Source organism: Ochotona princeps, unplaced genomic scaffold (assembly GCF_030435755.1).
Source record: "Ochotona princeps isolate mOchPri1 unplaced genomic scaffold, mOchPri1.hap1 HAP1_SCAFFOLD_2543, whole genome shotgun sequence".
Taxonomy (NCBI): Eukaryota; Metazoa; Chordata; class Mammalia; order Lagomorpha; family Ochotonidae; genus Ochotona; species Ochotona princeps.
Genome location: NW_026698851.1, coordinates 21,649 through 33,545, shown reverse-complemented (window position 1 = coordinate 33,545; position 11,897 = coordinate 21,649). Strand labels below are relative to the sequence as shown.

At 50.0% G+C, this 11,897-nt stretch overlaps 1 pseudogene; it reads right to left on the bottom strand.

Moving 5' to 3' along the window:
- Window positions 1-2,308: 2,308 nt before the first annotated feature.
- Window positions 2,309-9,758, bottom strand: LOC131479125 (uncharacterized; annotated as a pseudogene).
- Window positions 9,759-11,897: the final 2,139 nt, after the last annotated feature.

Below are 11,897 nucleotides of genomic sequence, written 5' to 3'. Positions count from 1 at the left end.
GTGGGCAGGCTGAGGAGGAGGATCGTGTGCAAGAACACTACTTGAGAGCCTCGACATGTAACACATTGGTGAGCACAGTGTTGACAGTGGACGGGAAACTCCAGCGTTGCCCGGCAGGAGGCATGAGCAGGGACACTCTAGGCAGACTTCCGACCGGTATTATTTACATAAAATCTACGTCTTCTAGGCCGCCTCATAATTCACGAACCCCACATTTTCCCTTCACCTCGTAAGGGGATCTCTACAAGTTAGGGCCTGTCACAGCCGCCGCAAGTGGTGTGCAGCATGTAAACCTCTAAACTCGCATAGCAGAGGTGGCGATGCTCTTGCCCGCATCGATTAACAGAATTTTTTAGATGCGTCAACGTGAAACAGTGCACGAGCGCGTGTCAGCATCTCCGAAGACAGAAGGATGTAGGACATTCTGATTCATCGATACGGACCTCCCACGCACGATGGTCTGTACCTTCGTTTTTGTTTCGTGCCCATGCCAAATGTTCGTTTGCATATGAGCGTCTATGTTACATGTGCGTAGATTTGGCAGACGATGGCTTAGGTAGGTGTGGTCGCATTTATACACCTTCAGAGCAGACGCTAGAAGCACTATGCATTCGCAAAAAATTGTCCCGTATCCAGCAATGGCTGATGTAGCCGAGCACCTCTGCAGTCAGTCGTCTACTAGGGAGGATACCCATCTGCTGAGCATTGACGAGGGTGGAAGGAAAGTCTGCTTGCATGCGTGATGCTGCAAACCACTTGAACATGCGCTGCCCACGAATGTTACACCGAGCATGTGTCCGCGCTGCTCTGCAGAGTCGTCTTATCACATTCCGCAGCAACTGGGAGTGCTGCGGCTTTCTTGGTGCTCTTAGAGGCTTTCGGTGCTCTCAACTATCGGACTCAGTCATCAGAAGACGTAAACAGCACTCGTCCCTTCCCTTCACAAGGCCATGCACGCACGGGGGAATCTCTGACAAATGCACGTACCTCGAAGAACATGAGGCAACGGGGCCACCTCAGGCCTGTATATTTCACAATAAAGGGGCTGGTTTTGCCACAGCTCAACAGATTTAGCATTGTTCACGCAAACGCCAAACAGTGACACTGCATGTACGCATGGAACCATGCAATAACAAACAGCACGGTCCTCAACACCCGCGCAACTCGTCTCCCACGAGATTGCTCTGGCTTGCATTCGAGTCTCCTCATAGGCGTACAACTTTCCGTTAAAGCTGATGCTGCAAACGTATGGATCAGGTCGCGCCTTGTCGAGTCCTTGAGCTATTGAGTGTGATGCGGTTTTGAGGTAACATGCGAAGATTTATGGTGGCGAGCACCTATGTCACCGTCTAAGGATAGCCCTGAGGTAGCCCGGCAGCTGCCGCTTCCCTGAAAAGAAAACTGCTATTACCCCGGGCGCTGTGATGCTTCAAATGGGGCTCTTAAGGAGTGGCAGGAAGGCAGGCATATGCCGCAACATTCTGGCACCGAGCGGGCTAGAACTACGCATTCGCCTACGCTGCCCATAGTGGCCGGTGGACTGAATTCACTTGGTAGCCTAGGCTCTCGCGGACCTGCGGGCCCTGTCTTTTCCACACCTCTGGCACTCTTATCTACCGCATTGCCTACAATACTTCGCTCGCTTGACAAGCTGGAACTCCGTAATGCTTATCGCTATCTAATTATCTGGTAAATCTGGCGTATGTGTCTCATTCGCCAGAGCGACCTGGGTGCAGCACAATGTCCCTCTGAGCCTTACTTTCTTGCGCTTGATAAAACTTGCAGTGTGCAGTACTTGCCATGATCCTGCCAAGCACTTTAATGTTGAAAGAATCTCCGGATAGGACCGTCAAGATGTCAGTTCCAATTATGGTGGACCCGAGCCGTCTTCGAGACGCTTTTACGCGGGTCACTCGTCCAGCGGTCCTGGCTATAGGGGACTATCTCTAGGCCTTGTCTTCCTAGAACTCGTCCTCTACCACCTATATGCTAAAACCCCGTCAATGGTTATTTGCGACAACAATACTAAGGCCTGTGCGGCAGAGCTCCTCTGCAGCGCTCCCTTCTGCTGCCTGGCATATGCGTGTCTTGGTGTGTGTCAGTGGTGATAAAATTGTGTTCCGCCTTCCAGCGGCTGCGCACTGCCCGCTGCTTGACTCGCCGGCGGCCTTTCACATCGACCTCGCCCGTCCCCACAGCGCATCGCATCAAACTGCGCTAGGTTCGTGAAAATTTTTCGACAGAATTCCCGAGAAACAATCTTGATCAACATTGGAAGCAGTCGTCGCGTTCGCACAGACATAAATTGTTACGCACATATCTCAAGTTTCATACCGTGTTTTACTGCATCTGGATTGTTAGGACGCGTGACATCTACCTGTGAGCCGACAGTTGCACAAACGAAATCACAAATGCGGTGGGAGAGGGCAAACGAAAGACGAGCGTTCTGGGAGAGTTTCGCTTTTAAGTACGTGTCACTCTGAGGATTCAAGTACCACAAACCTCCGAACTGAATGTTTGCTTTTCCCCCGTCCAAGGGATTGTAGTCCACTTCTGCGGCCAACTCGGTTAGTTGACGGTCAGAAGTCCGGCCATGTACACTACCAATTAATCGGCCGAAGCTGCCATCACCCTGGGGCGCTCTGAAAAGATATACACAACACAGAGATGAGAGAGTTCAGACGTTCAGAACTGTGGACGAAACACCAAGCCGAGAGTCAGCATGAGGTACATACAGCAACGGGAGGTACAATGGCTAGAGCAAAAACAATGTGGACAACAGCTCCTTCGTGAGCCCGCCTACGAAGGGAGGAGGACTGCAAAAGAGTTAGAGATAAACGGGATCGATGAGAACACATACGAAAGGGATACGGACAGATACGGGTGTAATTCGACAAGTACACGGGAAACAAAATGAGATTCAAACACGGAAGTGGAGAGTAAACTCGTCACGTCCCGAACTCTTCGAGTGCTCCGCAGTATCTCACAAGTTCCCCTACTTTTGCATAGATTAATCAGAATTTGACGTGAAACGTTCGTCGTCGTAGAACTCATGTACGCAAACCTTTTTGATTCAGAGAGACAAAGCAGTGACATCTTCGAATGGAGGGACATAAGAGAAGTACAGCTGCGGATGAATAGCACACTTCGACCTGCAGGAGGCACATGGAGCCCTTCTACGCTGGATATTTAGAAGTACAGTCTAGGCAATGCCTGCCTGCCCTGATACCTCAACCCAGCGAGCCAGCCATACAAGTGTGGACGCTGGGGCGGTATCAATTCAGACGCACTCAGGGTCATTTATATGGACCTCCTCTCACACCCATATGTCCACAGCTGCTACCCCTGTTCGTTGTCTGCGGACTGCATACATGTGTGACATTTCTAGACGTACTGGCTGGAGCCGTACGTAAATATATTGATGATACAAATTTAAAACTGTGGCTGATCTTACGTTCTGAGGCAGACAGTAAACTCCCCACCGCGGGTGGCGATGCCCGTGTACGAAGCCCCGAGGGCGTATTTGAGGGAAGACATGTCAAATTTCCCGTGAACTTCACCTGGAAAGACAAAAAAAGACAAAAATGCCACCTCCTTGTGCAGAATGGAAGGCTACAAGTGAAGGACGTCCCTACAACGTGGTGGCGCACTGGATAAGCGCTAAACCGATAGTGAGGATATCGGAAGGGCTCTACAAGTCTCGACCGAGGTAGGAGCACAGAGTTTATGCGAGACGCGCCAAAAGCAGCGGAGAGATACAGCGTAAGCTGTTACCACATGTGATCCTCGCGGCAGCAGGAGCGGCGGCGGAAGTATAACTTCTTAAACGATGCACGACAGAAAATGTAGGCACTCGAGAGCGTAGCCCTGCAAAGTGAAGAGCTCTGCATGAGCAGCGCAGTAAGAACCAAGCCTATGCTGCACAGGTGTACGTATCAGCAGGTCTTACGCACCCCAGGAACGGCTGAGACAAAGCATAGGTAACGCGTCTCAATACCGACGTAGAAGGCGACCACGCATATAGTGTACTACGGACTCTTGCACAAGAAGAGAGAGAGCGGGAGATGAAGCGTAACGGCAGTCGGCCAGCACACGTTCAGCAAGACGGTCCATCATTTGTTCTCTTATGCATGTGCAACACTGCACCAATTCCAAACCAATGACGTACTTCCGAGTCGAACAGTGTTGTGCTGGAAGACGCCACTGAGGCAGAAAGCAGAAGCGAAAGGGTTTGACTGAGAAAACGCCTGTTGCAGCGCGGAGTGAGAAGTATTCTGCAGAAATGTCCAAGCAGTCTTTACAGGTCTTATCTCCTCGTCTATCAAACTTCGCGCCAAGCGTCAAGCCACTGAGCCTCGGCGTCTGCAGGGCACAAGGGGCGCCACAGCAAAAAAATTACAGCGAGAACCTATGCTGTTCAGTACGCACTACTCGGTGCCACAAGGTCTCATCAGAAGCACACTGGAATAAAAAAGAACGCTAGACAACTGCTAAGGCAGGGCAAAGCACGTATCGATGACTGCAGCGAAGTCAGGGAGTGCTTTGCTCCCAGCTGCCACGTCCATAGGAGTGTATCTTATTAACAAAACGTAAAGCCCGAGACAGTAGCAATACGCCACCACTGCCATCTGCAGCACCCGCCGGTAAGTTTTTTTGCGACTGAACTGCACTGCGAGAGCGTCCCTGGGTGGCACCATCGTACGAAAATGAGTGCTTACCGAATATTTCACGTCAATGCTTGACTTTCCATTGGCCCTCATCTTCACTTCTGCCGTCCACGTCCCTGATGCAATACTTCATCTTCGAAGTAGCATCAAACCCTCCTCCTGGGCTAACCGACGCAGTGTTTATTATCTCCTGTTGCCACAGAGAGCCAATGTAAAGACCAATGGCAAGATGAGTGCACACAGGGTGATGTAATAAAGTTTTGCATTACTGTTACCACTTACATAGGGATCCTTGCGCGTGCATTAGAAGACCCGACCACAACACACAGGGACGTCACACGGTCTCCCTGTCGCGTCCTACAACGTTCGCCCACGTTCCGCTCATGCTCCCCCCCCCCCCACGAGACCGCACCACCAGTCCGTGTCTGCCCACACCTATATAGACCGTAATGTGAGAACACAGTGAGGGACCTTACTAGCAGTAGGCGACAGCAGCACTCGCATAAACACACACACTCATACACATGCAGCTATCTCTGACAAATGCGCAAACACGTCATCACTTGTGGCGCACGCAGCTGACAAAGAAAGACGCGATGGTACCGCATGAGAAACTTCAAGGGGCACACGCACAAAACACGCAAGCTACTTTACATAAAAAAGCCCACGCAAAGCTTAGCCATTCAAAGCCAAACTACTGTACAAAAGCATTCCGCTTATGCCGTGTCTCTACCAGCATCAGCATGCATACAAAGGCCTCGTAAGTGCAAGCGCGCTCCGGCTCCCTCACAATATATGCCAGCTGCTCTTTGTGTGTGTGTGTGTGTGTGCCTCCAACGTTCATGAACACGTAATTTTTGCGACGACGCTCAGTGCTCCTCGAACACCCCTGCACGGGGTCGACACTACTTTACACGAGATGACGCTCGGGGAGAATTGTCGAAACAGCAGCTGAGCAGTTCACCTCGCGCTATTGCCGCAACGACAGGCAAATAAAACAAAGAATCAGTCCACTTGTAATCACTGCTTGAAGAGATGTGGTTATAGTAGACGGATTTGTGTGCGCCTAAACAGCCCACACCACGCAGCATTTTTTTTGGAGTGAAGCATCAACAAATACGGTGCGTGTAATACTACGCGGATGCTCCACAGGGAATGCAGTCGAATTATTTGCCACTAAGCCTCTTCCCTTGCCGTCTGTGTGTACGTTTTATTTAGGAATCCTCTGTCTACATACTCGTGAACTGCTTATAGCACTTCTCTATCAGTGACAGTCATATCTAGTAGCATGCAGCATCATCTACATAAGCGTGTGCATCCCAGCCTGCGTCTCTCTTTTCTGTCCAATCTACTCACACGCTGGAATGTGATCAGCGTTACCCCACGGCTTGCCTGACTCGTGATCGACCGGAGACAGAGGGGGCAGCGAAAAAAAGACAGAGAAAACAATACAACCGTTAGAGAGTTACGTACGGGGTTTTTTTGACTTGTATCTGCATTCTAGATCCCAAGGCTTTTCATGAGGGTAAGCCCTTGCCCAGCAAAATCTGCAGGGGACAGCAGCATTCCCGAGCACCCACAACATATATTAGCATAACGCTGCATTACTAGCAGGAAACCACGAGGAGTTTACACACGCACCAGAAGTAGCCGCAACCCTTATGTAGGCACCATGTACGTACCCCATATAAAGCTGCCAGCGGATGTCTGCCAGCTCAATGCTAAAAGGACGATTTCAGTAGGTAGACGCGATCCCCTATGCTACGCGTACATTCCAGTGCGTGTACATACAGCAGCACACACATGCCGCGTACCTGCATCTCTGTATGATTTTGTAATGCAATCATTATTTGCTCTCAAAGGATAGCCACATATTCTGCAAAGAACAAGCCGTGCTGTTACTACTGCTGCTGGTACACACCCATGTACGCGGAGCAACAAATGCACGACCCTTGAACAAACACAAACCCCACAGAGACACACCCTCTCGTGATTCTACATTCAAAGGCCGTTATTGAGGGGTCACCTGTTACCATTTATATATATACATACATACATACACGCATATACATTTTCGTTTCATATTACATAGTGGAGTGTGGGCGTATATGCACTTACAACTGCAGATGATGGCAAGTCAGAGGTACCCGGGTCGCTCGCAGCAGAAACCCCGCAACTCTGCAGTGCAGCAGCACTAAGACACGTACTCGTAGTAATCATGGTAGTAGTATTAATAGTTGTACTAGTGATGATAGTAGTTAGTGGGCCAGATATACTGGTAGTACGACACGTACGGCCATGCATAATCACAGTGACAGAGTCACATGTACACCTACTACAGGTTTTTACCAGGTGGGACGAATGTTCTACGAACGTTATGTGTGTCTTGGCCTTGAGATCGAGGGAAGCCCTATATGATGCACGATGCAGATATCAAGTATCGCTGGACAAGAGAGGGTGCGACTCTACAGACTCGTCATGGCTGCTAGTGTTTCCATATTTATATGCGCAGTAATGATGGATCGTCCATAGTCTGTGAACGCAGCAGTGAACTGCCTGGACCGTATACACAGAGACTTTCCAATAGTTTCAAGAGACGCCAGAAGCGGGGAAAGGGATCCCTTCAAAAGATAGTTTGAAAGAGAAGGCACAGAAATGCTCTTCAGAATAAGACCGAGTCTACACCATATATCACGCAGCCTGACGCGCGTGAGGAGAACTGCAGTAGTGTTAACGATACACAATGCCTAGAACCACGCAAACGACAGATTTCTCGTCTGAACGTCGATGAACGTGCATAATATGCTTTTCAAGAAGCAAGACTGCAGAAAAGAAATGTCCTAGCTCCAATATCCCCACAACCATATAACAGGTAGTGAAGGTGTGTGTGCCGTGCGTAGGCGTGTGCTGCAGGTCTAGCCACGTGTCATGAGCTCGTCTCCACTTGCAGAGAGAAGTCAGAGCCACCGTACGGATTATTAGGACCATCGACCTGCTCCAAAAGCATCAGAGAATACGACACTAACCCCCAGGTGCACTCTAGCGAGTATACTGCTCTCCTGCGAATACACCTGTCCACCTTCAAATACGTGATGGGCCCTCCTAAGGAGCTCTGATATATAGTGGTCATCTTGTCAGCATCTGGCGTAACGTACAGGTAGAGAACGAAATACTGTGGTGAACACAACAAACCATGTCCGCCATGCACACTCCTCATGAGCTGCATACTGCTGCTGCCGGTGGGGCGTGTCTCTCTCAGCTGCGGGAGTACCGACAACAGTGCAGTATATTCCACACGGAGCAAAGCTGTGCCTCAAGCACGCAGAAAGCATTCAGTCCGCAAGTCAGATCACACAACTAAAAAAATGGTGACATGGATTTGCTTTAGTGCCTACACAGCGCACCTACCACATACAACTCGTTTCCCACCTCACTAGGCCCTTTTTCACGTAGGCTACGCCCCAGGCACATGCACCTACAAAATTTTTTATGCCTATGTGTCCGCGATATGATGTGCACGCATCTGTCCATATATATGTCTACCAGTACAGTACACACCCCAAGTATTTATGACAAAAAATGGGGCAACTCCCCCAGAGTTTCACTGTGTTAGTATAAACTTGCGGGTGCTTGTGCTTGAGCCAAGGTATCACCGTCCCCATACGCATAGACAAAGTGTGTTTGTGGGCAGCAGGATTCCAGTTATAAGATACATATGCACGAACAGTAAAACCTCATAAACGATGGAACTTCAGTTGGTGAAATAATATATACAGTTATGCATTTCTTTTTGCAGACAGTGCGTGTCAGACATCTACTATAATGAGGTGCTTTCAAAAAAAATCTCATGCATGGAGGCTAGATACACTTTCAATGCCAGTACACAATCACTGCTAAAGCGAGCTGTCAACCGAATTATCTAGCCCACGTTTTGCCGTAAGTACATATGCATTCAAAGAAAATACCTCACATGGATCGTTCTAGTGTATATATATACATATATGCAATCATACATATATCATATACACCAGCATGACCACACATACAGAACCTTGCTTCCATCCCTACGTCAGTACGTCTGCGCAGGGTCAGGTCACCCCTAGTGCCCCCCCAGACGTATGTAACATGTCTACGCTTGCTTACAATCTCTGAGAACCACGTATATTATACACACACACACATGCAAATGCATGCGAGAGAGGCCGAGTCAATCTGCACCACTCATACATCTGCTACGCGTGTGCGTTGCAGCGAACGAGAGCTCACATACTACACTTCTCTACGCGGATGTTCACCCTTATATTATACTGAATAGGCTTTCTTGACGAAACGTATGTGTGTGTGCAACACGTCTACACTTTTCACAGGTGTCCTGCAGACGTTCCGTTTCAACGAGCTTCTTCGAAGACTGGCTCGTACTGATCTAAAAACGTGCGTCATCTAGTCACCACCTACCCCACTGGCACTTCGCTCTGTGTTTTATATAGTTCGAACACAAGATTACACTACTCCATCAGTATTATCTCCGCTCAAGACATACGTCACACCCCTCTGCGCCATTCTACATATCAACAAGCAGCCAAAAAAAGATCTATTCATCTGTAGCATCCCGCATATGAATGTGCAAGCGAAAGCTCCATTGTCAATCATCTGCGGCACTTCACATATGGGCATGCTTACAAAAAGCCCTTTTACTGGGAGTATTTGCTGCTCATTGTAAGTCTCAAACTGACCCTTCGCAACCAGAAGCACGTCGGCACCACATACCCGACTATCATATACTCGCGCAGACAACTACGCACACACGCTCAATCCGGATAGATATGACAGAATGTACACCACTACGTATACTGATTCACAAGTTATGCACCATATCATTGTGCCTGGAGCGCGCCACTTGCAGTACGTATCGCGAAACTGTCAGCTGTAGACGGGGGGGGGGGGGGGCAGGTGCTCGATACTCCACCCGTGTATAAGAAAATGAATACTAATAGTGTCAGTGCGACTCCCATTCTTAGTGTTTGCTTGTATAGTCCTAACCTCTCTGCCTCCGCATAAAAGCGCTACCGACATATCAGTACACAGCATCATCGCGCTGGCCGCTCAGACGCGAGGCACAACGTCCCTTTGTGCAGCATACCCCTCAATGGTAAACAGTGCTAGGTCCAGTGCCGCGCACCGGTTGCTCACCCCTTTATTGCCACATGCAGGACGTATTTCTACAGACAGACACGAGTGTATTCGCACACAGCGCGAATACTGCAGAACTGAGGACGGTTTCTGGTGGTGTTACAGCACCGGTCAGCTACTGACGGGCAGAGGAACGAGCTGTACGCACACGAAGCTCTGACGCACACACAGACACGCGATGTATGCACGCAAAGACCTCAGGGAAACACAAGCACGCACAGACGTATGTGGAGGTGCCCGCTCATCTGGAAGTAGTGCACGACCCAGACCTATCCACTCACAGAAGCATGTACACGCTTGGCCGGGAACTAGACGCAACCGAAGCACCCCTTCCCTTGTTTCGCGACATCGGTGCGCTTCCGAGTGGGTTTGTGCTCACTACGCAACAACGTCATCGTTTAACAGAAACGTTTCTACGGAGCACTTGTGCCTCTTACCGCCCTGACTGCAACATGCAGAAGTCCATCAGACAGCACTCTTTTCTTTAAATCAGTTCGACAGCCCAGAAATTGCGCATGCTACGATTGCCCAACGTCTTGCATCTTTTGCTGCTGCTAGAGTAATCCCGCTCAAAAAGAAAAACTGCTGTTGTTACACAAACTACTCACCCGCAGAGGATTTGTTGAGATCTCTGAAGAGCACCATCTTGTTGAAGGGCGGGGAGAAATGCCTTGATTGAGAAGGGCTCGGAAATGAAACGACGAGAACAATTATACGAGAAGAAGTAGAATGGTTAAGTGCACAAGAGTAGGGAGTTGTCTACAGGGTGCAGGAGATGCTGTTGTGTAAGGAAAGCAAACGGCAAAACTGTACGGCAGCAGCGGTTGCAGCGGTAGGTTTCACGTGAAGAACAGCTGTTCTACGAGCATCGGAGACACTGACGGCGAGCGGCGAGCGAGGCGACGAGAAGGGGCCCTAGCAGCGGGAGAAACGTACAGAAGATGGGAATAGTGCAACACGCGCACCAGCTACGCGGTGGGGTCTGCCGGTGCATTAGATCCGCAGGCGCGAAAACCGGACATGTAATGGAAACGAAAGAAAGGCAGATGCGTCCACAGAACAGCAGCCCCATGCAAAAAAAAAAACATAGAAGCTGTCGTATCGTGGTGGGTCTGCTCTTTTGAAATTGCTTGGCAGTACTATGGTATGAGAGGGGGCACAAATATTGCTACATTACAAAGGGGTGGTCCCTACAGGGTAGGACAAACAGTAATAGTGTCAGCAGCAGGCCTTTCTGTTGCAACACCACCCACACAAGCAGCAGCGCAAGAGGGCAACTGTACGACGTACTACAACCCATGCAACAGACTATGTTTATATGCCCAGCAGTTTCAAGGCAGCAGTGCAAATAACGAACAGGACACCACGTCGTTATCATTCTCTGTCGCGGTGGAAAGAGGAGTGATGACATGGCAGCACGAGCAAAGCTGGAGGGATGATGCTGCTTTCTAGTGAGGTTCGTAAGTAAGAGCTTACATACATCGCAGGGGGCATACACCAACAGCAGCAGCACACTGTGCAACGGCACGCAACGACGTGTATGTGTGCGGATCCGCAGCAGCCGGGGGGGCGGCGGGGACACCGCAACAGACAGCGAACAACAGCAGCAGGGAGCAGCACCCACAGCCCTGTCGCCGCAGCGCACCACGAACGTTCTCTGAAGCGAAGCAGAAGCACTGGAGACTCCCCAACGCCATGCAACGGTGGCGCTGACATGCGGGGGCAGAAGGGGCGGCAAAGAGGACGAGCCCGACACACCTGCAGTTACGACCACGCGGGCAGCGCAACTACGACAGTATCACATTGCAAAAACAGTAGGGCAAAAAAACCCTGTTACTACTGCGTTTTGGAGTTGACTGGGGTAGTGGTGGAAGGGCAACCGCCCGCTGCAGCATCGGCGTATTGTGTCGCCTTACGATGTGCACATTCACAGCTTGTGGTCCACGTGTGCCACACGAGCGAAAATAGCTCAAGTACTATATCCGTCACACTCGGGCGAAGAGAGCTGCGGTGAAGACCTTGCAGTGCACACCCTCACAC